This window comes from Pongo pygmaeus, chromosome X (genome assembly GCF_028885625.2).
Source record: "Pongo pygmaeus isolate AG05252 chromosome X, NHGRI_mPonPyg2-v2.0_pri, whole genome shotgun sequence".
NCBI classification, from domain to species: Eukaryota; Metazoa; Chordata; class Mammalia; order Primates; family Hominidae; genus Pongo; species Pongo pygmaeus.
In genome coordinates, this window is record NC_072396.2 from 75,212,880 (window position 1) to 75,237,807 (window position 24,928).

The 24,928-nt window shown below is 46.2% G+C and overlaps 1 protein-coding gene across 3 annotated transcripts in view; it reads left to right on the forward strand.

Moving 5' to 3' along the window:
* Positions 1 to 24,928, forward strand: part of NHSL2 (NHS like 2) — a 242,756-nt gene that overhangs the window by 191,055 nt on the left and 26,773 nt on the right. The gene's annotated exons all lie outside the window — the stretch shown is intronic.

The window sequence follows — 24,928 nt, forward strand, 5'->3', positions numbered from 1 at the left end:
TCCCCATTACCATGCTGAGGAGTAGAACACCAGCATTCCTTTTCCCTTCCTACTGCTGCCTCCTCCAGCCCTGCAGCCTAGAAACTCTCAGTGGTATCAGACTCCTGAAGCACCAGGCAACAGCTCAGCTTCTTTCTGCTTGGTCACACAAGCTGTGGCCTCCCAAATCATGCCTGGGCTAGGAAGACAGAGCAGTGTCACAGGAAATCTAAGTCCCATGCACATGGTGATCTCACCCCAGCCTCTACTGCTTCAGCCCCCTCCTGAGGCTGGCCAAAGTGTAGAAGCCCTGCTGATTAAGCCTCTTCCCTGAATGTTGGCAGCCTAGGCTCTGCACTAACTTAGCACCTAGTGCAGAGCCTGTCACATGCATGGGAGCTACCCAGTAGCATTCTCTTGGATGGATAAATGCATGGGTGAATTAACATGCTTTGGATATTGTCTTTGTTGTACCTCCTCAGGGCTCCCAAAGCCTTAAAACTAGAACTTGTCACCTCATCACTTTAGAGCCTTCTACTTGCAGGCATCTATGCACCTGCTGATCTCTCCCACTAAGAAAAGGTGACAAGAGAAACCAGCCAGGGGATTCCTGAGGGTAGTCTAGGAGTCTCGAAGCCTTGCAGTGGTCTTCCAGGCTGAATCATCCTACCTCGAGAACCAAGAGCGTGAGAGTTGGCATCAGACAGACTTAGTTCAAGTCTCAACCCTTAGTTCAAGTCTCAACCCTGCTATTTCCTATATATATAATCTTAGTCAAAAGTCATTTCACCACTCTAAGATTTAGTACTTTACTCTGTAAAATGGGGCTAAAAATACCTACCCAGCATTACGGTGAGGAATAAATGAGAAAACGTGTTAGGTTGAATCCTATAAAACTGTCCAAAGCATTTAAATGCCAGCAATTTGGTATGGTTCAACCTAATATATAAAGTAGCCTTTATAAACTATAGAGTATAATAAATAGCCCTATATAAGTATTCATTATTCTTAACAGATATAATTTGAAAGTCACAGAATATTGTTTTTTGCAGTATTAGTGACTAATCCCTTTCATCAGAATACAGGTCAAACTAACAGAAGAAGCCACTTATCTGACAATCATGGGCTGCAGGCATTTCCTGGAGCATTTTGGCCTGGGAAACAGGGAGCAGGTATTTTTAGGAAACTAGACTGGTTCATGGAAAGCAATGGAGGTGAACACCAGGGTGACTCGTGACAGCTCCTACCTGGAAATGATTCACCCGCAAAAGCACAGTAGGAGTTGGCACATTCTCTTGCCCCAGATAGGAGTACCCACTCCCTAGCTCCAGTAGCAAAGCAGAGGCTGCCTAGGACAGACATTCCTTCCCAGGGGACAGAGCCAAAGGGTCCTAGGCCAGCAGACATCTGGAGGAAACTAAAAACAGCTTCTTGCCAACTTTTCCCTCCCTAGTGGCAGCTGTCAAGCCCAGGTAGCTCCTCTTGACCTAGCAAAGTCCCATGCCTGGGAAAGCTTGGATTTGGAACTGATAGCTGCAGTGGCCACAGTGGAGGGAGTGGGGGAAGGTTCTCACCATATTATACATCGCTCCCTCAATCCCAATCCTAGATGTAAAGGTCACTGGGATTTCAGGCCAGAGGGGACTGGGAAGAGTCCAGAGAAATGCCCACAGATTTGCTCTGCCTCCGTTGCTGGCACCCCAGGCCAAGGACTACTGAAGCACTAAGCAAACAGTTATAAACTTCCTAAGCAGTATTTCTCACTGAGGCCATCATGGCCCTTGTGGGTAAGACAATTCTTCATTGTACAGGACAGTCCCATGCATTGCAGAACATTTAGAATCTGGTAGCAAGGTAAGAGTAGAGCTGGATGAGTCCCAGGTCCAAGGTTCAGGAGAAGGACCCAGGCAGAGTAGTGGCCTCTTCACAGCTCCAAATGGCACCTTGGAGAAGGCATCTTCAACTAGATGCTCTACAACTAGCTTGATGGCTGTACACTACCCCATGAGCCAAGTGCCTGGGTAATCTTGGTTGGGCCATCAGAAACATGTAAATTCACTCAGACAGGGCCTGGGACCTGAGAGGAGAAAAGCCAGAGAAGATACCTTCCCAGGTCTGCCCATGGGCAGGCAGTGCTCTGCACAGCTCTTAGCCCCAAGCCCTGGCCAGCCTGTGGCAGAAGGTCCATGTGGAGAGTGAGGCCGACTTGACCCGGTGCCCGAGTACCAGTTTCCAGCATCAGCCAGGATGCATGTGGGATGCGTGACATTCGTTCAGGGAAGTGTGAATATCCAATTTGAGCTACAATATGGACTCCCTATAGCACAGAAGTGCTTGACCAGGAGTTCATGTACTTAAATGAGAAAAAATTATAACTTTATCTTCATTAACCTGTAATTGAAAGTTAGCTTTCCTTCCATTATGAACACAGGCCACACATCACAGCGGCGTTAGCCTGTGACTTTGTCTCTAACAGGAGCCACAGATGTTTTTATATCTCATTACTGCTGCTGCAGGTGCCTTAAATTACTGTCCCATTCACGACTACTTCAAAATCATGGCAGTCACTGGACCCACCACTAGCTCATGTTACTTAATGTGTTAATAATGAAATGCATATTACTATGTTGCAAATTTTAAGACATATATAGATAACTTTAAATGCAATTGGCTTCGTTTGTAATCCTATGTATTTTATTTTGTGCTTGTAGAAACATTCCAAGTAGAGGCCCATAAGTTTCATTAGGCTCCTGATGGAGTCCAAGCCATTAAACTGTTAAGAAATCCTGGATTAGAGGGTTGTCAGGAAATCAGCCTCATTTGAGTCAACAAGGAAGGCCTTGAGTATGAAGATAAGGAGCATGGGCATGTGTTCTGCTCACACTGAGGGGATGCTAAAGGTTTCTGAGCAGGAGGTTGCCCAAGGTGACGCTGAGGTCTCCAGCCTGGGATTCATTAACAGAAATACAGAAGTCAGGAGGAAGAGTGGATTAGGATAGCAGGAGAGGGTTCTATTTTAAGTATATTAAATTTGAGACTAAAAAAGTGGGTATCCAGGTGAAGATGTCCACCAGGCTCTGAGAAATGCAAGTGGGCAGACTGGGAGAGTGGCCGTGGCAACAGGAAAGAGTTGAGTATCATCCTCTGAGATGATCATGGGGGCGTTTGGAGTGATTGTGCTCAACAAGGAAGAAAAGGCAGGGAGAGAAAAGAGGCCAAGGCACGGGATTGTCATAGGCTGGCATCTCCAAGAAACAAATTTGGAGATATTGATTTGCCTGCAAAAGGTTTGTTGGGAACTGCCTTCTAGAACAGCACCTGTGAGGGAGCAGGATTGGTCAGAGACAGGAGTTCACCTGCAGTGTGGGCACACTGGAGACCTCAGTTGATAACATGGGAAGCTCTGGAGCTGAGATGCTCTTCAGATGGCCCCAGTTGAGGCCAGGCAGCTGGGCCTTTCTTCCCCCACCTCCCACCCCACCCCATCTATTGACGAGAACTTGGATGCAGGCTGCCCCCCAGGAAAGGGGTTGTTACCTTGGAGAAGAGACTCAACTGTGAGCCATGAACCAACACCCCTGGTAGCTGGGGGACTGAGTGCCTTGGTCCTGAATGGGGGATCAAGCAGCTCAAGGTCTGGTGTTCCAGTCACTCAGGAAATGCAACTGGCTGCCTCCCACCCTGCAGGCCTTTGGGCAAGTCCCTCCCTGCAGCCCAAAGCCAGTTATAGGAGTCCCAGGGACAGGGAGTCAGGACCTAAAAGGAATTTGAGTCCTTGATGCCTGTAATTCAGAGTCCTCAGTCTTTCCCCCAACCTCTCTTACTTGGGGCTAAGATAAGTGGGACGAGGTAGGTGGAAGTTGGAGGGAACTGTGCCGTTGCCATCTTCTGCACAGTTTGTTTATAAGAGGTTACCAAACTAAGCAAATCAGCCACCATGGAAACAATCTCTGTGGCTTTCACATCCCTCCCTTCCTTCTGGGGTGACCCGCATCTCAAAGAGGGATGTCACCACAATTGAGGTTACAGGTCTGCTCACAAGGCCTGTGAGCTACCCAGGAAATGCAATACTGTTATAACCACCAAGTGAAAGAAGGTTGGGCTTCATTTTTAAAGAGAGAAATGTAAAAACTTGACTTTCAATTTTGACGTTCATGTCCTTACGCCAAAAAATCAAACCAAATAGCAACTGAACTGACTACGTGTAAATTCCCCCAAACCTTTGAAATTTACAGTAGCTATAGGAAACTTGAATCCATGAGGCCGGGTGCGGTGGCTCACGCCTGTAATCCCAGCACTTTGGGAGGCCGAGGCGGGCGGATCACTAGGTCAGGAGATCGAGACCATCCTGGCTAACACAGTGAAACCCCATCTCTACTAAAAATACAAAAAATTAGCCGGGCGAGATGGTGGGTGCCTGTAGTCCCACCTACTCGGGAGGCTGAGGCAGGAGAATGGTGTAAACCCCGGGGGGGCGGAGCCTGCAGTGAGCCGAGATCGCGCCACTGCACTCCAGCCTGGGCGACAGTGAGACTCCGTCTCAAAAAAAAAAAAAAAAAAGAGACTTGAATCCAGAAAAATTCATTCATTCATTCCCTCATTACACACACACACACACACACACACACACACACACACAAAGGTTCTGAGTTTGCAAGATGATAGGCTGAAAGATGAAGTGTGGCCTGAAGTTCAGGTTTTTTTGTTCTGCATAGTTCAAAAAATGAATTTTCCACACTCAGAAGTGCAGCTTAAGAAGAAATAAACAAATACCATCTCATGCCAGTTAGAATGGCGATCATTAAAAAGTCAGGAAACAACAGATGCTGGAGAGGATGTGGAGAAATAGGAATGCATTTACACTGTTGGTGGGAGTGTAAATTAGTTCAACCATTGTGGAAGACAGTGTGGCGATTCCTCGAGGATCTAGAACTAGAAATACCATTTGACCCAGCGATCCCATTACTGGATATATACCCAGAGGATTATAAATCATGCTACTGTAAAGACACACACACACGTATGTTTATTGTGGCACTATTCACAATAGCAAAGACTTGGAACCAACCCAAATGTCCATCAACGATAGACTGGATTAAGAAAATGTGGCACATATACACCATGGAATACTGTACAGCCATAAAAAAGGATGAGTTCATGTCCTTTGCAGGGACATGGATGAAGCTGGAAACCATCATTCTCAGCAAACTATCACAAGGACAGAAAACCAAACACTGCATGTTCTCACACATAGGTGGGAGTTGAACAACGAGAACACATGGACACAGGAAGGGGGAACATCACACACCGGGGCCTGTTGGGGGGTAGGGGCTGGGGGAGGGATAGCATTAGGAGAAATACCTAATGTAAATGACGAGTTGGTGGGTGCAGCAAACCAACATGGCACGTGTATACCTATTTAACAAACCTGCACGTTGCGCACATGTACCCTAGAACTTAGAGTATAATAATAATAAAAAAATAAAATTTTAAAAAGGCTGGTCGCGGTGGCTCATGCCTGTAATCCTAGCACTTTGGGAGGCCGAGGTGGGCGGATCACGAGGTCAGGAGATCAAGACCATCCTGGCTAACACGGTGAAACCCCGTCTCTACTGAAAATACAAAAAATTTAAATAAATAAATAAACAATAAATAAATAATGTAAGTTAGTTCCCAATGCACTTTCTTAAAAAATCTTAAGATCTGGTCCCGATGGATGAATCAGCTAACACTAAGGGGTTCGGCCCCCTTGTGGGTGGGCAGGGAGTTCCACAGTTCACGGCAGGCCCCATTTAGCCTGCTTCTCTCTTTGGTGTTACCTGCCTGGGCCCTGCCAGTGTTTGTGCTCATGAGCCCTTGATTTGGCTAGGCTGGGTGCTGAGGTTACACAGTGATAGATGATGTCATTGCTCTGCTCTGCTGTCTCCTCTGCCCTCAGGGCTCACCATCTAGTGGGGAGGAGGACCCATGTGCACCAACAGACAGAAGATAGAGTCCCGGGGGGGTGTTGGAGGAAGGAACAACCCATGAGGAAAAGCGAAGTTGGGACAACGTCATAGAGACTCTAGGAGCAAGGGTAGACTTCTACTAGGTGGAAAACAGGGCATGGGTGGGAGAATGGCATTCTAGAGCAAAGGAACAATTCAGCTGGTGAATGGTGCTCCTAAAGGAAGCGGCGCATGTGAAGCGGAGAAGAGGCAGGGGCCAGACTGGGGAGACCCTGTCAGCCAGGCTGAGGAACTGGCATTTTATCCTGGTGGTTTTGAGGCAGAGGGAAGAGCTGATCTGACTTGTTGTGTGTCTAGAAGATGACTCTCTTGGCCCCGTGGAGGCTGGATCATAAGAGAGCAAGATCTGAGGGAGGAAGAGCAGCAGGTAGGAGGTTCTTGTAATTGTTTAGTTGAGAAGTAACAGGGCTTTGATTTGGAGAGGTGCCAGTGAGTGGGAGAAGGAACGGATTTGAGAGGGAGTTAGGAGGTCAGATTGACAGGTCTTGGCGATTCCTCAAGGTGGAAAGTAAAAACTGGGACCCAGTGGCACACTGGTGTGCAGTGTTATCCCAGCCACGGCAGTAGCTGCCCTTTGTTAAGGGTTCTGGGGCATTTGCAGTATTTGCCCTTACATTAACTCACCCCAGCCTCAAAGTCAAAGACACCAACCTACTGCCTGTCCACAGGCTTCGTGCAGCACTTCCTAGGTGCCAGGCTGAAGCGTTGCCTTCACATTCACTCACTGCGTCATCACAACTTCCCTAGGAAGTAGTTACTATTCTTACGTCATTTTACAGATGAGGAAACAGAGGCCCATAGAGGCAACGTGAATCTCCCAGGGTCACACAGCTAATAAGCGACAGAGCCAGGATTTGAACCCACATCGTCTGCTCCAGAGCCTTCGCTCTGCTGCCTGGGGGCGGGGCCAGAAGAGTGGTCACTGAGCACAGAGACCTTCTGCACACAGACCAGCCTGAGCAAACTGCAGCAGGCTAGTAGTGTGTGCATCCCACACATTTCTCCAGTGAGCATCTAGACGTGAAATCCCGAGGCCTTGGATGGGCTTTCTAGTTCCAGAAATTTGAGGAGATGCGGGTCTGGCAGGGAAGGAAACGCTGAGCCCAGGTTGCCGGCACTGTAGGCAGTGAAGGAGAGCAGTCAGGTCACACCACACAGGTCCCTTCCCCTCCCCAGACCATAGACCCTCCAACAGCTTTCAGGTATCGAGCATCAAATCCAAATTCCTGACTGCAGCCCATAAGACTCTGAAGTAATATGGCCCCTGACCACCTCTGTGACATCTTTTCTTGCCATGCTCCCCTCATACATCGCACGTACACTGGCTCCTTTCAGTCATCCTTTTCCACCCCAGGGCTTTTGCATTTGCTGTTTCCCCTGCCAAGTGTGCTCTTTTTCTCTTTGTGCGGCTGGTTCCTTCTTATCATTCAGATCTCTTCTGCTTTAGTGTGAACTCCGTGAGGGCATGGACTGTGTCTGTCCTGTTCACTGTTGTATTCCCCAAGCTTATGGGCCCAGTACACAGAAAGGGCTCTCTAAGTATTTGTTGAATGAATGAGCTGTTTTGGTACCTGCTGTGTGTCAGGCACTTTACAAACATTAATTCGTTTACTCTTCAAAACAACCCTGTGAATTAAGTGTGATTGTTATTCCCATTTTATAGATGAGGCACTGGGAGGTGACTTGACTTGCCCAAGGTCACAGGGCTTAGGAAGAAACAGAGCTGGAACTGGAACTTGACTCTTGACTTATACTGGCCCCCTTAAACACATTCCTCCAAAGTGTGCATTCAGGCAGGTTTTTTGTTGTTGTTGTTGTTGTTGTTGTTGTTGTTTTTGGGAGACAGAGTCTTGCACGGTCACTTGGGATTGAGTGCAATGGCGCGATCTCGGCTCACTGCAACCTCCGCCTCCCAGGTTCAAGCCTCCGCCTCCCAGGTTCAAGCCATTCTCCTGCCTCAGCCTCCCAAGTAGCTGAGATTACAGGCGGCACCACCACGCCCGGCTAATTTTTGTATTTTTAGTAGAGACGGGGTTTCACTATGTTGGCCAGGCTGGTCTCGAACTCCTGACCTCATGATCCTCCCGCCTCAGCCTCCCAAAGTGCTGGGATTACAGGCGTGAGCCACCTCACCCAGCCCAGGCACGGTCTTCATTGAGAAAGGCTGGGGCTCTGTCCTTCCGTGTGCTGCTTTACATGGCTAACTTAGACTTCCCCAGAAAGGAATTGAAGCAATTCTGGTGGCCTCTCAGCTAGGGTTGTTAAACACCCTGGTTGTTCCACCTTTTCATTCTTATTTATTAAAAACTCCACAGAATTAGAGAAGTTCTTCAGAAAGCAAAGCAGAGTTCTCTGCTCAATGAGAAAGTCACCCCATTCCAGTAGGAGATGCAGCCAAAATCCACAGGATGGGGCATCCCCCCAAGGATGCCAGGAACAGAGGGGTGAAGTGCTTTTCTCTGGTCCCGTATTTTCTCCACCAACTTCTTAGTTGTCTAGATCCTTGCTACTCGAAGTGAGGTATGAAGACCAGCAGCAGCAGCAGCTGCATCACCTACGAGAGTGTTAAGAAATACAGAATCTCAGCACACACACCCCCGCTCCACCTACTGCGACAGAACCCGCGTTTTAACAACATCCCCAGGGGATTTGGTGATTCATGTGCAAAAAAAGTTTGAGAAGCACTGGCCTAGAAGACAGCCTCTGAGAATGACCTCCTCATCACCAGACTGGGAGCTTCCTAAGGACAGGGACTGTATCTCGTTGTGTCCTCAAGGTCCCCTGCACAGTACCAGCCACCTAGTAGGTACTCAGTCATGTTTCTTGAATGAGTAAATTTATGAAGGAATCTAGTCACATACAGCCAGCTTAGGCACAGATAGAATCATTTACTATGCATGTTGTGCAACCCCTTCCCCTGCCGTGACCCCCTCCAGCAAGCTTTCCAACAAAGAGGCCCAACCCCAGCCCCGGGACTCTCCTCCTAGCCTGTGGTCTCATGAGGGAGGCCCAGCAACAGGGAGTTGGTTTCTGTAGACCCTAGACTTTGGACAGGACGCTGAACGACTTGTCCCCTCCTTGTTTCTTCCATCCTCCCACCTAAAATAAAAAATAAAAAATAAAAAATAAAAAATAAACCCAAGGAGGAACTTCTGAGGTGCCCACACTGTTTATTGCTCTCTTTATTGAGGCCATGGCCTCCTCAGCACACACGGCCACCACAGTCCCTTTCCCACATCTCAAATGGCCCCCTGGAAATTCAAGTTCCTCCCAAAGTGCAGAAGGTGCTGTCAGGTGCTGGGCTACCAAGCCCTTGCTGCATGTGGAACCAAAATAAACCCCTGTTGATATGGAAACGGGTTGAATTATTTTAAGAAAAAAAAATTGCTCCTTCATTAAATCGCGTTGTTATGGCAACCGGAATTAGGAAAGTAACTTGGCCATGGAGGTTATGTGCAATGTTTTGGGACTGAGAATTTTCAGAATAGTGGAAAACAGTTTGTGAGTGCATCTCCCTGCCCCGGACTCTGCCCAGAAAAGGAGGATGAAGGCCAGTTGAGCATCCGGCCACCCTACCTGGGTGGACTTGTGCAGGGTGGCTGGGGGCTGCTCTCAGGGGCCGAGCCTGCAGTGATGCAGGCTGAGGCCATAAAGGTTTATATGGGAAAGACAGCTAATTGGGCGGAGGATGTCTGGACCAGAGTTCCAGCACTGTCTGGGTGTGCAAGTAGTCCTCCACTCTGCTGCAAAAAGAGTGTCCCAAATTCCTGGAATTAAGGAGAGGTGGGAGGCTTAAATAATAACAATAGCTACTCTTTATTGAGTCTTCTTCTGTGAGCCAGGCACTGCACTAAGAAGTACTGGACACACTCATAGCAACCCCGTGAGACATTATTATTATCTCAGTTTTGCAAATATAGACTGAGTCTTAGCTCAGTGAAGAGACTTGTCCAAAGTCCCACAGTAAGTAAGTATAAGGTAAATTAAAGAATTGCAGCCATAGCAGCAGCAGCAGCAGTTCTGTAGTAGCATTTTAGCAGCAGGGAGGGGCTATACAACCCCTTGACATACTCACACTCAGTCCTCCTCAGAAGCAGGAGTGGATACTTGCAAAGACAGTTGGCTGAAGTGAGATTCACTCATTTATTCATTCAACATGCATTTAATGACCACTTGCCATGTGCCAAGCACTGTGGATATGCTGGTGACCAAGACAGACAAGATCCTTGACCTCAGGGAGCTTACAGTCCAGGATAGGGCAAACAGACAGTCATCAATGAAACCACTTACCAAGAAAAGCTTCAAGTAGTGGTAAGTGCTATGAAGAAAAGTAAGCAGAGTGATGTGGCTAGGGTGACTAGGATCAGGACACCATAGCAAGATCAGGGATCTATCTGAAGAGGTGATATTTGAGCAGAGACCCAAATGAAGGAAGGAAGCAAGCCATGTGAAAATCAGGGAAAAGAGTGTTCCAGGCAGAAAGAACAGCCAGTTCAAAGGTCTTGAAGTAGGAATGGACCTGGCATGTTTGAGGAGCAGCAAGAAGGCCCCTGTGATAAGAAAAGAGCCAGCAAGCAGGGAGGGGCAGAGGCCAGATCATTCAGGCCTTATGGTAAGGACTTTGCATTTTAGTCCTGTGTGATGAGAAGCAATGGGAAGATGTGCTGGGGAGCAACGGGATGTGATTTACTTCTTTCTTTACTAATACCTTTCTTGAGATATAACTCACATACCATGCAATTCACCTATGTAATGCATACAATTCAGTGACTCTTAGAATATTCCCAGATATGCACAACTGTCACCATTTAATTCCAGACCATTTTTATTATGCCAAAAAGGAGACGTTTTTCTCATTAGCAGTCACTTTCCACTTTTGCCAACCGCTACCTCTCCCCAGCCACTAGTGACCACTAATCAACTTTCTGTTTTGATGGATTTGCCTAATCTGGACATATCATAGAAATGGAGTCATATAATGTGGGCCTTTTTTTGCTGGCTTCTTTCACTTAGTGTAATGTTTACAAGGTTCATCCATGTTGTAGCCTGGATCAGAACTTCATTCCTTTTTTTTTCTTTGAGATGCAGTCTCGTTCTGTTACCCAGGCTGGAGTGCAGAGGCGCGATCTCGGCTTACTGCAACCTCCACCTCCTGGGTTCAAGCGATTCTCCTGCCTCAGCCTCCAAAGTAGCTGGGATTACAGGTGCACACCACCACATCCAGCTAATTTTTGTATTTTTAGTAGAGACAGCATTTCACTATGTTGGCCAGGCTGGTCTCAAACTCCTGACCTCAAGCGATCCTCCCACCTCAGCCTCCCAAAGTTCTGGGATTACAGGCATGAGCTACCATGCCCAAACCTTATTTGTCTTTTTATTATTGAGTTATAAGAGATCTTTATTATATTCTAGATACAAGTTCCTTAACAGATACATGATTGGCAAATATTTTCTCCATTTCTGTGGGCTGCCTTTTCATTTTCTTGGTGGTGGCCTTTGAAGTGCTGAAGTTTTCAACTTTGATGTAAGTTCAGTTTATTTTTTCTTTTGTTGTCTGTGCTTTTGGTGTCATATCTAAGAATCCATTGCCTCATCCCTGAGTGACTTTTGAGGATGATTCCTCTGGTTGCTGTGTGGGAAACAGATGGGAGGTGGGGTTGCTCAGTAGCCGGCAAGAGGAGGGGTGCCACCTGCCGTGAGGGGTGCTCTGTACACAGCTTGCTGACTCCCCTGTGGACCAAATGCTGAACGCTGCTGTTGTGCTAGACCCCTATTGACTTCAGCAGGGATGGCACCAGGTTCAAGAGGCCGAAGAGGAGACCCATAGCCAGCAAACGAGACATAGGGTTTTATTAGAGGGAACTTACTTACAGAGGTGATCCAGTGGGAGCAGGCTGGACAGGAGAACCACAACCTCTTGCAAAAAGCATGCAGTTTATATGGCACCCTCACTTAGCACCTTCCCTCAGCAACCGCTATGTGGCAAACCTCATTTCTTAAGTTATTGCTGTCAGGTGCGCCTACCATACACCTGCAAAGTGGCCTGGACCCAGGCACAGACATCAACAGGCTGGTTTCATTTTCCTACATTTCTTTTATGCCAGTCCCATTTTCTGCTCCTCTCCTGGTTTGAACCTGGTTGGGCAATTCAGACATTTGGAAAGAGGCTCAGAGCCAGGTCAGAAGGTGATCTGGATGGTCTCTGGGTGCCTGGAGAGGAGCCCCCGTCTGGCTCAGTGTGGGGCCTGAGAAGAGGTCCTTCCTCTTTCTGACCCTCAGTTTCCACATCTCTTCTGTATGAGGGGCTGGACTAGGGCCTCTGGCTGCCCACAGGCTTCTGAGTCTTCACTTTCCCATTCTCATAGGGAGGCTGAACATGGCTGGCAGAAAATAGTTATTGTGGTAATGAGAGAGAGTTGAAGTAAACCACAAAACAATGTTTACAGTATGATTCCATCTTTGGCATAGGAAAATTTCTGGAAAGATATACCCAAGGTATCAGCCGTGGTTGCCTCTGGTGTGTAGGATTATGAATGTTCTTTTCCTCTTTCTGTTTGTATGTTCTGATTTTTAACTATGATAAGCATGTTTCGCTTTTGTAATAAGAACAAAAAAGGAAAGCATAACAGAAAAGCATGACAATTTTTAAAAGAGAGAATTGCCTAGAAGCCATTAGGAAACAAAGGGAGTGGGAAAGGTAGCAGCGGCCTCCTCTCTGGAGCAGGCCTCTGAGCCATGCCTGAGCCCACGGGAGAGCATATGCCAATGAGCCTCTCAAACTGCAAAGGGCCCTTCCTGCCAGAGGAGATTGGAGGCCCCAGGAAGCCGACCCTGAGGCAGAGATTAGTGTGCAGGAAGTTTGTTAGGGGGCCCTTGGGATCCACAACTGTGGAAAGTGGGTGAGGAAGCAGGATTATGCAGAGAGGGTAATGTAAACTGCAACAAAGGCCACAGTCAATCCAAAAGGGAAGCTCTGGAGCTGAGAAAGCCCCACAGAGCTGCCCTGAGTTGAGGTGAGGGAGCCACCCTGGCAAGATGTGACGTTGGACAAAGTAATCCCCAAAGAGAGCTAACAACAGAATGCCTTCTGACAGCTTGGCCAACATTTAAGAGAATAAGTTGTTTATCCCTGAGGTGGAACCTTGGCGGCACATCACGGTGTCCACTATAAGAGGACTGTTTGGCAGAGGTGACCTCCATAAAGGCAAGCCAATAGGCAGATATGAGGGGAATTTGGGAAGAGGAAGAACTCATCTTTGAACTCAGAAGCCTGGCTTCATTTTCCACTCTGAGCTGTGATCTCCATTCCTGATTTGTCTCCTCAGGCAGTGACCTTTGAAGCAGCGATAGGCCAATTTATGATTCTTTAATTGCTCTGGAATGCAGACAGGGTGGAATTATTATTGGCCTCATTTTGTTAATATAGAAAGCTAAGTTCAGAGGGAACACACAGCGAGGTCGTAATGAGGCAGAGTCTCAAAGCCAGGTCTGTCCAACTCCATGTCCCAACTTCTTTCCCTGTTAACACAGCTGCCCAAATTTTCAAGCAATTTGGGTTGTGGTCAGATGGACAAATCCGTTCCTCCTCGTTAACACTGAACCAGTTTGTTCTACATGTCCGGCAATCAATTTTCAGATGAGCTGGTCCCAATCCTGCAGATTACAAAGTCAAATTGACTCAGTTGATGCAACCTAAAGGGCCCCTTACTATCCTGAAAAGCTGCTGTCTTTGGAGGACGGCAAAGCTTCCTCCCACCAAGGACAATCCTGAACCTCCTGAAGTTTGGTGAGGGGGGTGGATACGCGGGGCGTGAGAGGCTGCAGGGAGACTGACTGAGTTAATCCTGAGTTAATCTTATTAACCTATGAGATCAATTGGCTACAGGCGCCAGGCAAGTGACAGCACAGGCATTAATTCAGCGGTGGCCAGGGCAGCCTGACAGCCAGGGACTGATTTTATCAGGCCTTTTAATGGATGGGATTGCATTTAGCTAATTGAGTCTGGGGCTGGCACGGATAAGACAACCCCCTTGTGATATGCAACTGCTCAGTGGACGCCCTGCCATTGTGGGGGGAAGGGTGACAGAAGGAAATAAGAAAGCAGATGACAAGGAATGCTCCCTTCCTGGCCACTGTAAGGGCTGGTGTTGGGTTCCAGGTATCTCTAACATGTGAGCCACTAGTGTAGTGTAGGGCAGTGATTCTCAAAATGTGATCTTTGCACCAGCAGTATCCCTTGGGAACTTGTTAGAAATGTAAATTCCTGGGCCCTCCCCAGACCTCCTCAGTTTGAATGTCTAGGAGTGGGGCCCAGCAATTCGTGTTTTATCAGGCTGTCCAAAGCATTCTGATGCACACACTCAAGCTTAAGACCCCCTAGAGGAGTTATGAGTGCAAACTCTAGTACCAGGCAGCCTGGGTTATAGTAACTGTGATGTCGGACAAGCCATCTAACCTCTCAGTGTCTCAATTTCTTCATCTGTAAAATGAGGGAAATAATAGTACCTGCTTCATAGGGCTGTCATGAAGATTAAATTTGTCAAATGCCTAGAGCAATGCCTATAGTAAGGGCTATATATATATAAATGTTAACAACTGTTATCGTTGGAAATAATGGAGCCTGGGACTTCTGTCTGCTCCCTCAGTATGACAGTAATTCTAACTGGATCATAAAGTTTCCTGTGATTTGATAAGTAAAAAAATATGGCACAAAATTTTATCTTCACTGCGATTGTACTTATGTACAAATACTTATGCATATAAACAAGGTGAAATTATGGATGGTTTCTTTCTCTAATCACAAACTTTTGAAATGTGGTTAAATATAATAGATCTTTGAGATCCAAATATTAAATAAATTCAGATGGACAAGAAAAACATATTGAATCACAAGATAAGCAATGGACAGAGTTGAAGTAGAGACTACTATAGAGGACTCATGATAAAGGACTGCATGCGTGGATCCCCACTCGACTCAGGGGCAGGGGCGTGGTTCTGGGCTCATCAGGTTACACTGGAGAAAATCAAGCTCAAGGTTCCTCAAGGTTAGAAGGGAGGAGACATGAGCAAGAGTGTGGTCCACCTGAGGATGCTTAATAACAGTAGCAAGGATGGCTGGCCCCAGTGAGGACAGCTAGGGGGTGCTCATGGGGTCTCCCTCATCCTCAGGGAGGGAGAAAGAATCCAGCTGGAACCAGGGTGGTCTTGGAAGCTGAGAAACTTGGCTAGCTGTTATGGGAAAGTCTGACCATTTTTTGAGAGTGCCAACTAAATCTCCATCTATAAAGGATAAGTACAACTAGTCAGTGGGTTTTTATCTCCATTTTGCCACCTACATATCTATAGGTACCAGGGTCCTACAGACTGGGCTGTGAAATCCTGGCATAGGGCCAGGAGAGCTGATTTCAAGATCAAGACCCAGGTCAGATGATTGGGGTGGGCATGTGGTGAGTTTGAAACTCCAACTGTGCATGCTACTCTCAGCCCTATTTTCCCTTCTAAACTGGAACAAAGACACTCTAGTAAGAGTTTACTGAGGTCTGAGTATGGGGCTTGTCTCTATAGTATATATCTTTGCATCCCAGTAATCAGTTTACTTTTAAATGGTAGCATATCTGTTGATACATAGTAACTATACGATCAAGTATGATGCACTAGAATTTCTGAAGTTTATCACAGCTGCCCTGATCACATTTTGTGGCCATTCTTTTGATGCTTGAGTATGATATTGTGGTATGTTTCTGACTTACCAAGGTTCTTTTCTGATAACAACTTTATTAAGACATAAAGCATGTGCAAACCACACAATTCATCCATTTGAAGCATACAATTCACTGGGTTTTAATATATTCAGAGTTGCACAGCCATCACCACAACCCATTTAGAACATTTTTTCATCCCAGAGAGAAACTCTACCCATTATCAGTCACTCCCCATTTCCCCTCAATCCCCTCCCCAGCCCTAGGCAACCACTAATCGACTTTGTGTCTTAATGGATCTGTCTATTCTGGACATGCCATAGGATCAAATCACTGACTATGTGGCCTTTTGTGACTGGCTTCTTTCGCATAACATGATGTTTCAAGGTCCATCCATGTTATAGCATGCGTCAGTACTTCATTCCTTTCTGTGACTGGATAATTCCATTGTATGGATAGACCACATTTTATTTATTTATTTATTTATTTATTTATTTATTTATTTATCCATTCACCAGTTGATGGACATTTTGATTGCTTCCACTTGTTGGGTATGGTGAATAATGCAGCTATGAACATTCATGTTCAGGTTTTTGTGTGGACATATGTTTCCAATTATCTTGGGTACATGCCTAGGAGTGGAAGTGCTGGGCCAAATGGTAACTCTGTGTTTAACATTTTGAGGAACTGCCAAACTGTTTTCCAAAGTGGTTGCATCACATTACATTCCCACCAGCAATGTATTAACACAAGGGTACCACTTCCTCCACATCCGCACCAACATTTGTTTGACTTTTTTATTATAGCCATCCTAGTGGGTGTGAAGTGGGATCTCATTGTGGTTTTTATTAGCATTTCCCTAATAACTAATGATGTCGAGCATCTTTTCATGTGCTTGTTGCCCATTTGTATATAGTACTATCTTTTGAGAAATGTCTGTTCAGATCCTTTGCCCATTTTTGATTTGGATTATTATTTGTCTTTCTCCTTTGATTTGTAAGATATTTTTATATGTTCGGACACAAGTCTCTTATCAAACATATGATGTGCAAATATTTTCTCTTATTTTGTAGACTGCCTTTTCGCTTTTTTCTTGAGGTAGAGTCTCTGTCACCCAGGCTGGAGTGCAGTGGGACCATCATGGCTCACCGTAGCCTCGAACTCTTGGGCTCAAGCAATCCTCTGCCTCAGCCTCCCAAGTAGCTGGTACTATAGGTGCACATCACCATGCCCAGCTAATTTTGTCTTCCTCTTGTAGAGACAGGGTCTTGCTATGTTGATCAGGCTGGTTTCAGATTCCTGGCCTCAAGTGATCCTCCCACATCAGCCTCCCAAAGTGTTAGGATTACAGGCATGAGCCACCATGCCTGGTTTCTTTACACTTTCTTGATGGCATTATTTGTGACACAAAAGTTTTTAATCTTGATGAAGTCAAATTTGTGTTTTTCTCTTATGTTACTTGTGCTACTAATGTCATATCTAAGAAACCACTGCCTAATCTAATGCCTTAAAGATTTATACCTGTGTTTCCTTCTATGTTTTATAGTTTTAGCCATTACATGTGGGTCTTTGATCCATTTTGAGTTTAATTTTGTATATATATGAGAATGAATTCCAGCTTCATTCTTTGGCATTTGAATATTCAGTTGTCCCAGCGCCACTTACTGAAAAGACTATTCTTTTCAGCATTGAATGGAATTGGCACCCTTGTCAAAAATCCATCAGCCATATATGTATGGATTTATTTCAGGACTCTCAATTTCTTTCCACTATATGGATCTACATGTCTATCCTTATGTTAGCAACACACTATTTTGATTACTATAGCTTTGTATAAAGTTTGACATTGGGAAGTGTGAGTCCTCCAACTCTGTTCTTTTTAAAGATTGCTTTGACTGTTCTGGGTCCCCTTAATTTCCATATGGATTTTAGGATCAGGTGGTCAATTTCTACAAAGAAATTGGAATTTTGATAGGGATTGCATTGAATCTGTAGATCAATTTGAGGAATATTGCCATCTTAACAATATTAAGTATTTTGATCCATGAACATGTCTTTCCATTTGTTTCCACCTTTAATTTTGTATCATGTTTCATAGTTTTTAGCATACAAGTTTCACGCCACGTTTGTTAAATTTATTGTTAGGTGTTTTATTCTTTTGATGATATTGTAAATGGAATTGTTTTCTTAATTTCATTGCAGGTTGTTCATTGCAGGTTGTTCATTGCAAGTAAATAGAAATACAATTTTTAAATTGATTTCATGGCCTTGCAACCATGTTGAACACAATTATTAGTTTTAATAGTTTTTTAGTGGATTTCTTAGGATTTTCTATGTACAAGATTATGTCATCTCTGCAAATATGGGTTACTTCTCCCTTCTAATCCATATGCCTTTTATTTCTCTTTCTTGTCTGATTGCTCTAGCTAGAACCTCCAGTATAATGTTGAACAGAAGTAGGGAAAGTGAATAGCCTTGTCTTGTTCCTGATCTTAGGGGAAAAGCATCTAGTATTTCACCTTTAACTGTGATGCCAGTGTTGGTTTTTTATAGATGCCCTTTGTCAGGTGATGGAAGTTCCCTTCTATTCCTAGTTTGTTGAGGGTTTTAATCATGAAAGAGTGTTGGATTTTATCAAATAATTTTTAGCCTATCGATATGGTGTATTACATTAATTGATTTTCAGATGTTAACACAATCTTGCATTCCTGGGATAAATCCCACTTGGTCATCATGTATGATCCTTTTTATATGCTGCTGGATTTGGTTTGCTAATATTTTGTTGGGGGGTTTTGCATCTATACTCATAAGAGATATTGGTCTGTAGTTTTTTCATGATGTTTTTGTTAGTTTGGGTATCAGGGTAATACAGGCCTCATAGAATGAGTTGAGAAGTATTACCTCCTCTATATAGTTTGTGAAGAATGGGCATTAATTTTTCTTTAAATGTTTGGAAGAATTCACCAGTGAAGTCATTTATGTCTGGGCTTTTCTTTGTCAGCAGTTTTGATCACTACTAATTCAAACTCTTTGCTTGTTATTTGTCTATTTGGGGTTTTGATTTCTTGTCCAGCCATCTTCAATAGTTTGTGTCTTTCTAGGAATTTAAGCATTTCATCTAAGTTGTCTAATTTAGTGTCATACAGTTGTTCATAGTATTCCTTTATAATCCCTTTTGTTTCTGTAAGGGTGATTGTAATGTCCCCTCATTTACTTCTGATTTTTGTAATTGGGGTCTTCTCTCTTTGATTCTTGGTCAATCTAGCTAACCAAATTTCTTTTGAATTCCCGTTTGGCCCTCCGCCTCCTTCTGCCTATACTTGAGAGCCTTGGCCAACCTAAGAACATACATATATGTCTTTTACAGTCAGGAAAATGAGTCTTTTCTACACTCCTGCATGTGGAGCTCTCAGCCTGAACCTCCAAAGCATATTGTTATGTCTCCTCAGCTAACTGAGGCAGATTCATTCTGAAGCAGCTTCTTTATTAGCCAGTGGCTATGGTGCATAAGGCTGTCAAAATTCTACCCTCTCACTGTGGAAATTAAGCTGCAGCCCTTTTAGTATATGGCCATCAGCCAAGTGTTGCTCATTTCTGACTAAATATGAGGGCCTGGGGAAGAGCAGAAAGCAGGAGGCCCTGGCTAGCCGGGACCCCCACGCAAGGCATTGTGGATACGCCTGGGGCCTGCTCTTCATGGGTGCCACTCGCTTTGAGTCTTGAATGGGAACAGAGGCAAGTTAGAAAAGCAGAGGCCTACTGCTGTTCGGACCATATGTCTCCTTGGTCACGGCGCCCAGGACTGTGCTTCCCTATTTGGCAGGGACTCAGCTGACAGACGGTAAAGTCAGGAAGTCAGGAAAAAGAATTGGGGATTTTGGGCAAGTGCTGATCCTGGCTAGTGTTTTGGGGTCCCTGGCCCAGTTGGTCATCTTTCCCCTTCCCTCTGCAAGCCCTAAGCCTGGCTAGGGTGCTAGTGTGGAAGCATTCATTAGTTCAGAAGATGTCTTAGAGCCACATGTCCACTTAAAGATTATTTCCAGACTAATGAAAAATCTGTGTGTGCAAGCAGGTCCCCATTTTAAAATGGAGCAAAGCCCACCAACATTTCCATGGTAAGGAAATGGCAACAAATCAACTCTTTGGGATGAGTATGTGGTTAGCTTGAAACTCAAACCAAGTGTGACCGCCTCAGCCCCACCCTGGGCTGCTGACTCAGGACCAAGAGGAAGAGGGAGCTGCCAGACTTCACAATTTCTGTAAACAGTTCTTGAAAAAGAAACCACACACTTGTCTTTCTTCCAGCCCCCAGCTTGTCCCCGTAACTGACAGCACTGCCATTGTCTTTTCTCTGACACCCTAGGGCAGGGCTTCTTAACTTGAGCTCCATGGACCTCCAAGGGGTGTGTGGAGAGAATTTAGAGGGTCTACAAACTTGGATGGGAAGATTATTTGATCTTTTCTTCATGAATCTCAAACAACAATTTAGCATTTTCTCAAATTAGGAATGTAAGTGACAAACCACAGTAGCATTAGCGGTTATCTGTGACTTTATCACCAACAGAAATCACAAATATTTTCATATCACATTACTGTTGTTGTAAGTATCTCAAAAAATCATTTGTGTTCATCACCACTTCAACATTTCTAATCTATAGAATTGCCACTAAATCTTGCGATTTAGTGCATTATGAAAGTAGTAACACAACTAGATCACAAAATTTAAAAAATATTTTTCTAGCCATTTCGGTATGATTGTTTGCCTTTGTGATTCTATGTATTTTATTTTATGCACGTGAAAACATTATTCTGAGAAGGGGTCCGGAGGTTTCACCAAACTGCCAAAAGGGTCCATTACCTAAAAAAAGATCAAGACCCTGCCCTGGATCTTGGAACTGTCCTGCTCCATGGGCTTCACTTCTGATCCACAGAACTTTGCCTGTCTTACTGGAGGGGTCAAAAGCACTTGCATGTTAGTGCTGTGACACTGGGCAGGAGAAACTTTCTGTGCCAGTTTCTTAATCTGCAAAAGGCAGAATAATAACACTACCTACCTTATAGGGTTGTGATGATTCAATGGGTTAAGAAATGTAAACCACTTAATGCCCAATACACGGTAAGCACTATTAGCTATTTTTGTTGTTATTGCTGGTTTATATCAATCATCTCATTAATATATGCTATTATTATCTCAATTTTCAGAAAAAGGAAACTGGGGCTTAGAGAAGTGAAATGGCCAAGTCAAGGGAACACAGCAAGGGAGTGGCAGAGCCAGGGTTCAAAGCCAGGTCTGTGTGACTCTCAAGCCCAGTGGAGGTCACTCTTTAGCACACTATTGAGAGGAGGTGATGGCCCTCAGAGAAATGGAAGCCATCAACAGGGTGCTCGCTGGGAAGGAGCAACTCTGCAAGCTCCTGCTTTGTCTCCCCTGCTTGTCCCTACTGTCCACACCTCCAACCTTATCTGGGGGGCTCCCAGCTCCACGTGCGTACCATCAGCCCTCAGCCAGGTCTCAGGGGGCCAGTCCTCCTTCCAAAGGCCATTGCCAATGCAGCCTTCATCTGCAAAGAGGACAAGTCCATGTTCTCCCACTGAACCACAGTCTTGCAGTAACAAATTCACTTTGGAGTCATGGACCAGCCTCTGCTCCCAAGTGGATCTCAAGCCTCACAGGCCAGTGGGGTCGGGGTTAGAGGGCCTGAGGGGAACTCAGAAGGGCAGGGGCTTGTCTGGGGAGTGGAGGCAGTTTCGCGGAGGAAGTGGTCTTGGAACTGAGGAGAAGATTGCCAGTTGGAGTGAGGCCAGGAGTGTTCATGAATTTTTAAGGGAGAGGGAATGGAGTGTGCAAAGGCCCAGAGGCATGCAAGGGCCTGGTATGTACAGAAAAGCAGGAAGTAATTCAAGATGTCTGGAATTTGTGCTAAGTAGAAGAGGAAAGAAGGATAGCATAGGCAGATGAGATGGCATAGATAATTAATGAGCAGATAGGGAAGAAAATGCCAAAAGCAAGTCTACAAGTCTTCCCACGAGGAAGGAGAGCCATTGAGGGGTTTTGTACAGGAGCAGCAAGGCCAGGTGTGTGAATTCAAAGGCCCACGGCCCCCACCCCCAGGCATGTTGAAGATGGACCTATTAGAACAGGTAGAGACTAGAGCCTGCTTCAGTAGCTCAGGTGAGAGAGGGGGAAGGGCTGAACTGTGGGTGGAGAGGTCATCAATTTGGGGACACTCTTTCTGGCAAGCCTCATAGCCAACAGGCCTCATCTGTATGATGCAAGAGGTGAAGGAGACCACAGTCGCTGGAGGCACCCTCCCTTCTCCAGCTTGGTCATGTGAGGAGATCCTACAAGGCAAGGCTTCCCCAGGCCAGGGGACCTTCGCCATGAGTTCACCTGCTGATATCTTCCATTTTAGCCTCTTTCTCACTTGAACAGCCCACTGCAAGAGCAGAATAAAAAGCCCGGGCCCTACTTTCCCACACAAACACACCACCCCCATCCCCCATCAGGAGAGTTGCTGAGGCGAGGGGCCCTGCTCTACCCGATGTGTGGCAGGCAGGAAGGGGAGAGGGGACACAGGGAACAGGTCAGGGCCTGCTCTCTGTCAAAGGAAATATCCACCCTCCTAAGCCTTTAAGAAACTGTTTTCTTCCAAGTAGGTCCCGCTGTTACCAGGGCAACCGAGAGCCCTGGTATTTGTGTTTCTGTCTTTAGAGTCCCTGGGGAGAAGTGGCCTGCCGAGCTTTCCCCAGTCTGGGCAGGATACAGGAAGTGCTGGCCGGAGGTGGAGCCCACTCCCCACCTCCCATTAAAGGGGTGGTCTCTTGCCTGATTAATGCCTGTCCTGATCCCCTGGAAGAGTCCACCCCCACCCTCAGGAGCCACTCCTGGTTGTCAAGGGCACAGGCTTTGGCTCCTATGGACCTGGTTTCTCGGGGGCAGAATTCTGCACTGACCTTGTGGCACATCTCTCTCAAATGGGTGTCACCTGCTGTCTGAGGCAGGTATCCAGGAGGGGCAAGCTCACATCAGACCATGGTACCTGCTGAGGGATTGTCACGCATGCTATGTTTCTTGATCACTTACTTTGTGCTAGAACTGGATCTGTGGGTCGGTTCTTGCTCCAGGGAGCTCTAGGGGAAGGCTCAGAACCAAACTGGCCATTAAATGTCACACGGGCTAGTTAGTTCCCAAAGCTCTATGCTGCTCTAGGCTGGGCTGTGTTGGATGTTAGAATTACCCAGGGAGCTTTCTAGATGTAGACATTCCTGGAGATTTTGTTTCCAACGGCGTGGGTGCAGGTGGGGAGTACAGGTAAGAGCATGGGCTCTGGATGTCAAACTGCTGGGGTTCACAGTCAAACTCGGCAAACAGGGCAAGTGACCTCAAGCCACTTGCCTGATTGGTTTCCTCACTTACAGAATGAACGTGGGGAAGTCACAGTTGTTTCACAGGCAGCAAGATTTTCCTTGCCTTCCTCCATCGCTCAGCCCAGGAGAGGGTTTTTAGGACCCTCGCCATCCTTGTCACCCTTCTACTGTCTTCCTTCCTTCCTTCCTTCCTTCCTTTTATTCTGATGTTTTCTTACTCCTGGCAAGCCAAAGGGCTTCTGTGAGGTGCAACTTTGTCCCCTTCCACAGGGCAGCCAGGGCCCCAGGTGGGCCCTGCCCATCTCAAGGATTCCACACTGCTATTGCAGCAGCCCAGGAAAGCATTGGCGCATCTGACAGCCAGGTCAGTCTATGATTCTGACCAATCTCCTGTCAATTCACATCCTCAGATTTTCATTTTCACAAGCTTCTTCTAAGCCACATCTCCCCCACTTAGGCTTTTGAAGTTGCTTTTCTGAACCTGACTGCAGGATCTCAGATGAGCCCCTAGTAAAGGTCATTTCAGTGCATCCTTCCAGGTTAGGGAGAGTTTTTTGGCCCCTCATTCCCTTTTAGAGGAGATCTTCTAGTCCTCCAAGCTTTGTATCACCTGCAGATGCCCTTAGCAGGCTGCCTCTAGGTCTCCATCCAGTGGCCCATTTATTCACTCACTTCTTCATTTATGTACCAAACTAGGATTGAGATTCTACTGTGTATCAAGTAGTGTGCTGGGCCCCAGGGACTCAACAGTGACTAGACAGATCAAGAAACCATGGCCCGAGAGGGGATGAGACTCATGCCAGAGCCCATATAGAGTCAGCGGCAAGGCTGGACTGGAATCCAGGGTTCTTTTCCCCATTCCCACAGTGCTTCCAGCTTTAGGGTTGGGGCACGGCTGACTCTGTTTCTCTTTTTTTTCCACCTTCTCTGGCCATAACACAATCTGGGCTCACCTATCACTACTTGTGATGTCATAAGAAATCCCCTGGGTTCTGGAGACCTTGTCAGGCCCCCTGAAGAGTACCGGGGAGTCCCAGTGCTCACTGATGAAGTCCACGACCCCATAACCCTGTTCCTCCCTAGAAGGGGCAGTCAACCACATACTCAGAACTGCCACCTGGCTGGTTCCCCCAGAGCTTCCAGAGATCGTGCACCTGATGCGTGCTTCGTTGCTTTGGCAAAGACCCAGAATCCAGACAGGTTGAGACTTTCAGCTTGTCAGGAGTCTCTCCTGGGAGATAGCAAGCACGGTGTATTTGAGTTAAGAATGTATATGGGTTTGGGAGTCACGAAGACCTGGAGTCCCCCATATGACCTAATATCGCTGAGATTCAGGTCCCTCAGCTCTAAAAGGAGACAGCATCACCTGCCTCACTTAATTGTGGAGATAAAATGAAATGATGTTGGCGAAAGTGCCTGACACATGGTCAGAAATACCATGGTTTCCTCCCTCCCTCCCTTCCTCTTAAAGGGACAAAGCAAATGTGCCTCTGAAACCAGGGTTTGTTTCCCCCATGGGAATCCTGCAGGCTGGAGGTGGGGGGGTAGGACAGGGCAGAACTAGGAGACCAGCCTGGCCTGTTAGCAGGGCCAGCGGAGTGGGGGCAGAGAGGTGCTAAGTGTCCCCAGAGCTAATGGGCAGCTGCAGGGCTGTGACAGAGCCACTCACTAGCTGTGAACCTTGAGCCAGTGACTTCTCTCTAAGCCTTGGTGTCCTCATCTTTAAGATGAGGGTAAGGGTAGTTAGTTCTTTCCCCCCAGGATATCATTATCAGAATGAAATAAGATAACAGATGTGAAGTGCCTGGCACAGCACTCAAAAGCAGCAGAGGCTTAATGAATGTTCCCACCCACTTCCCTTGGAAAAAAAAAAAA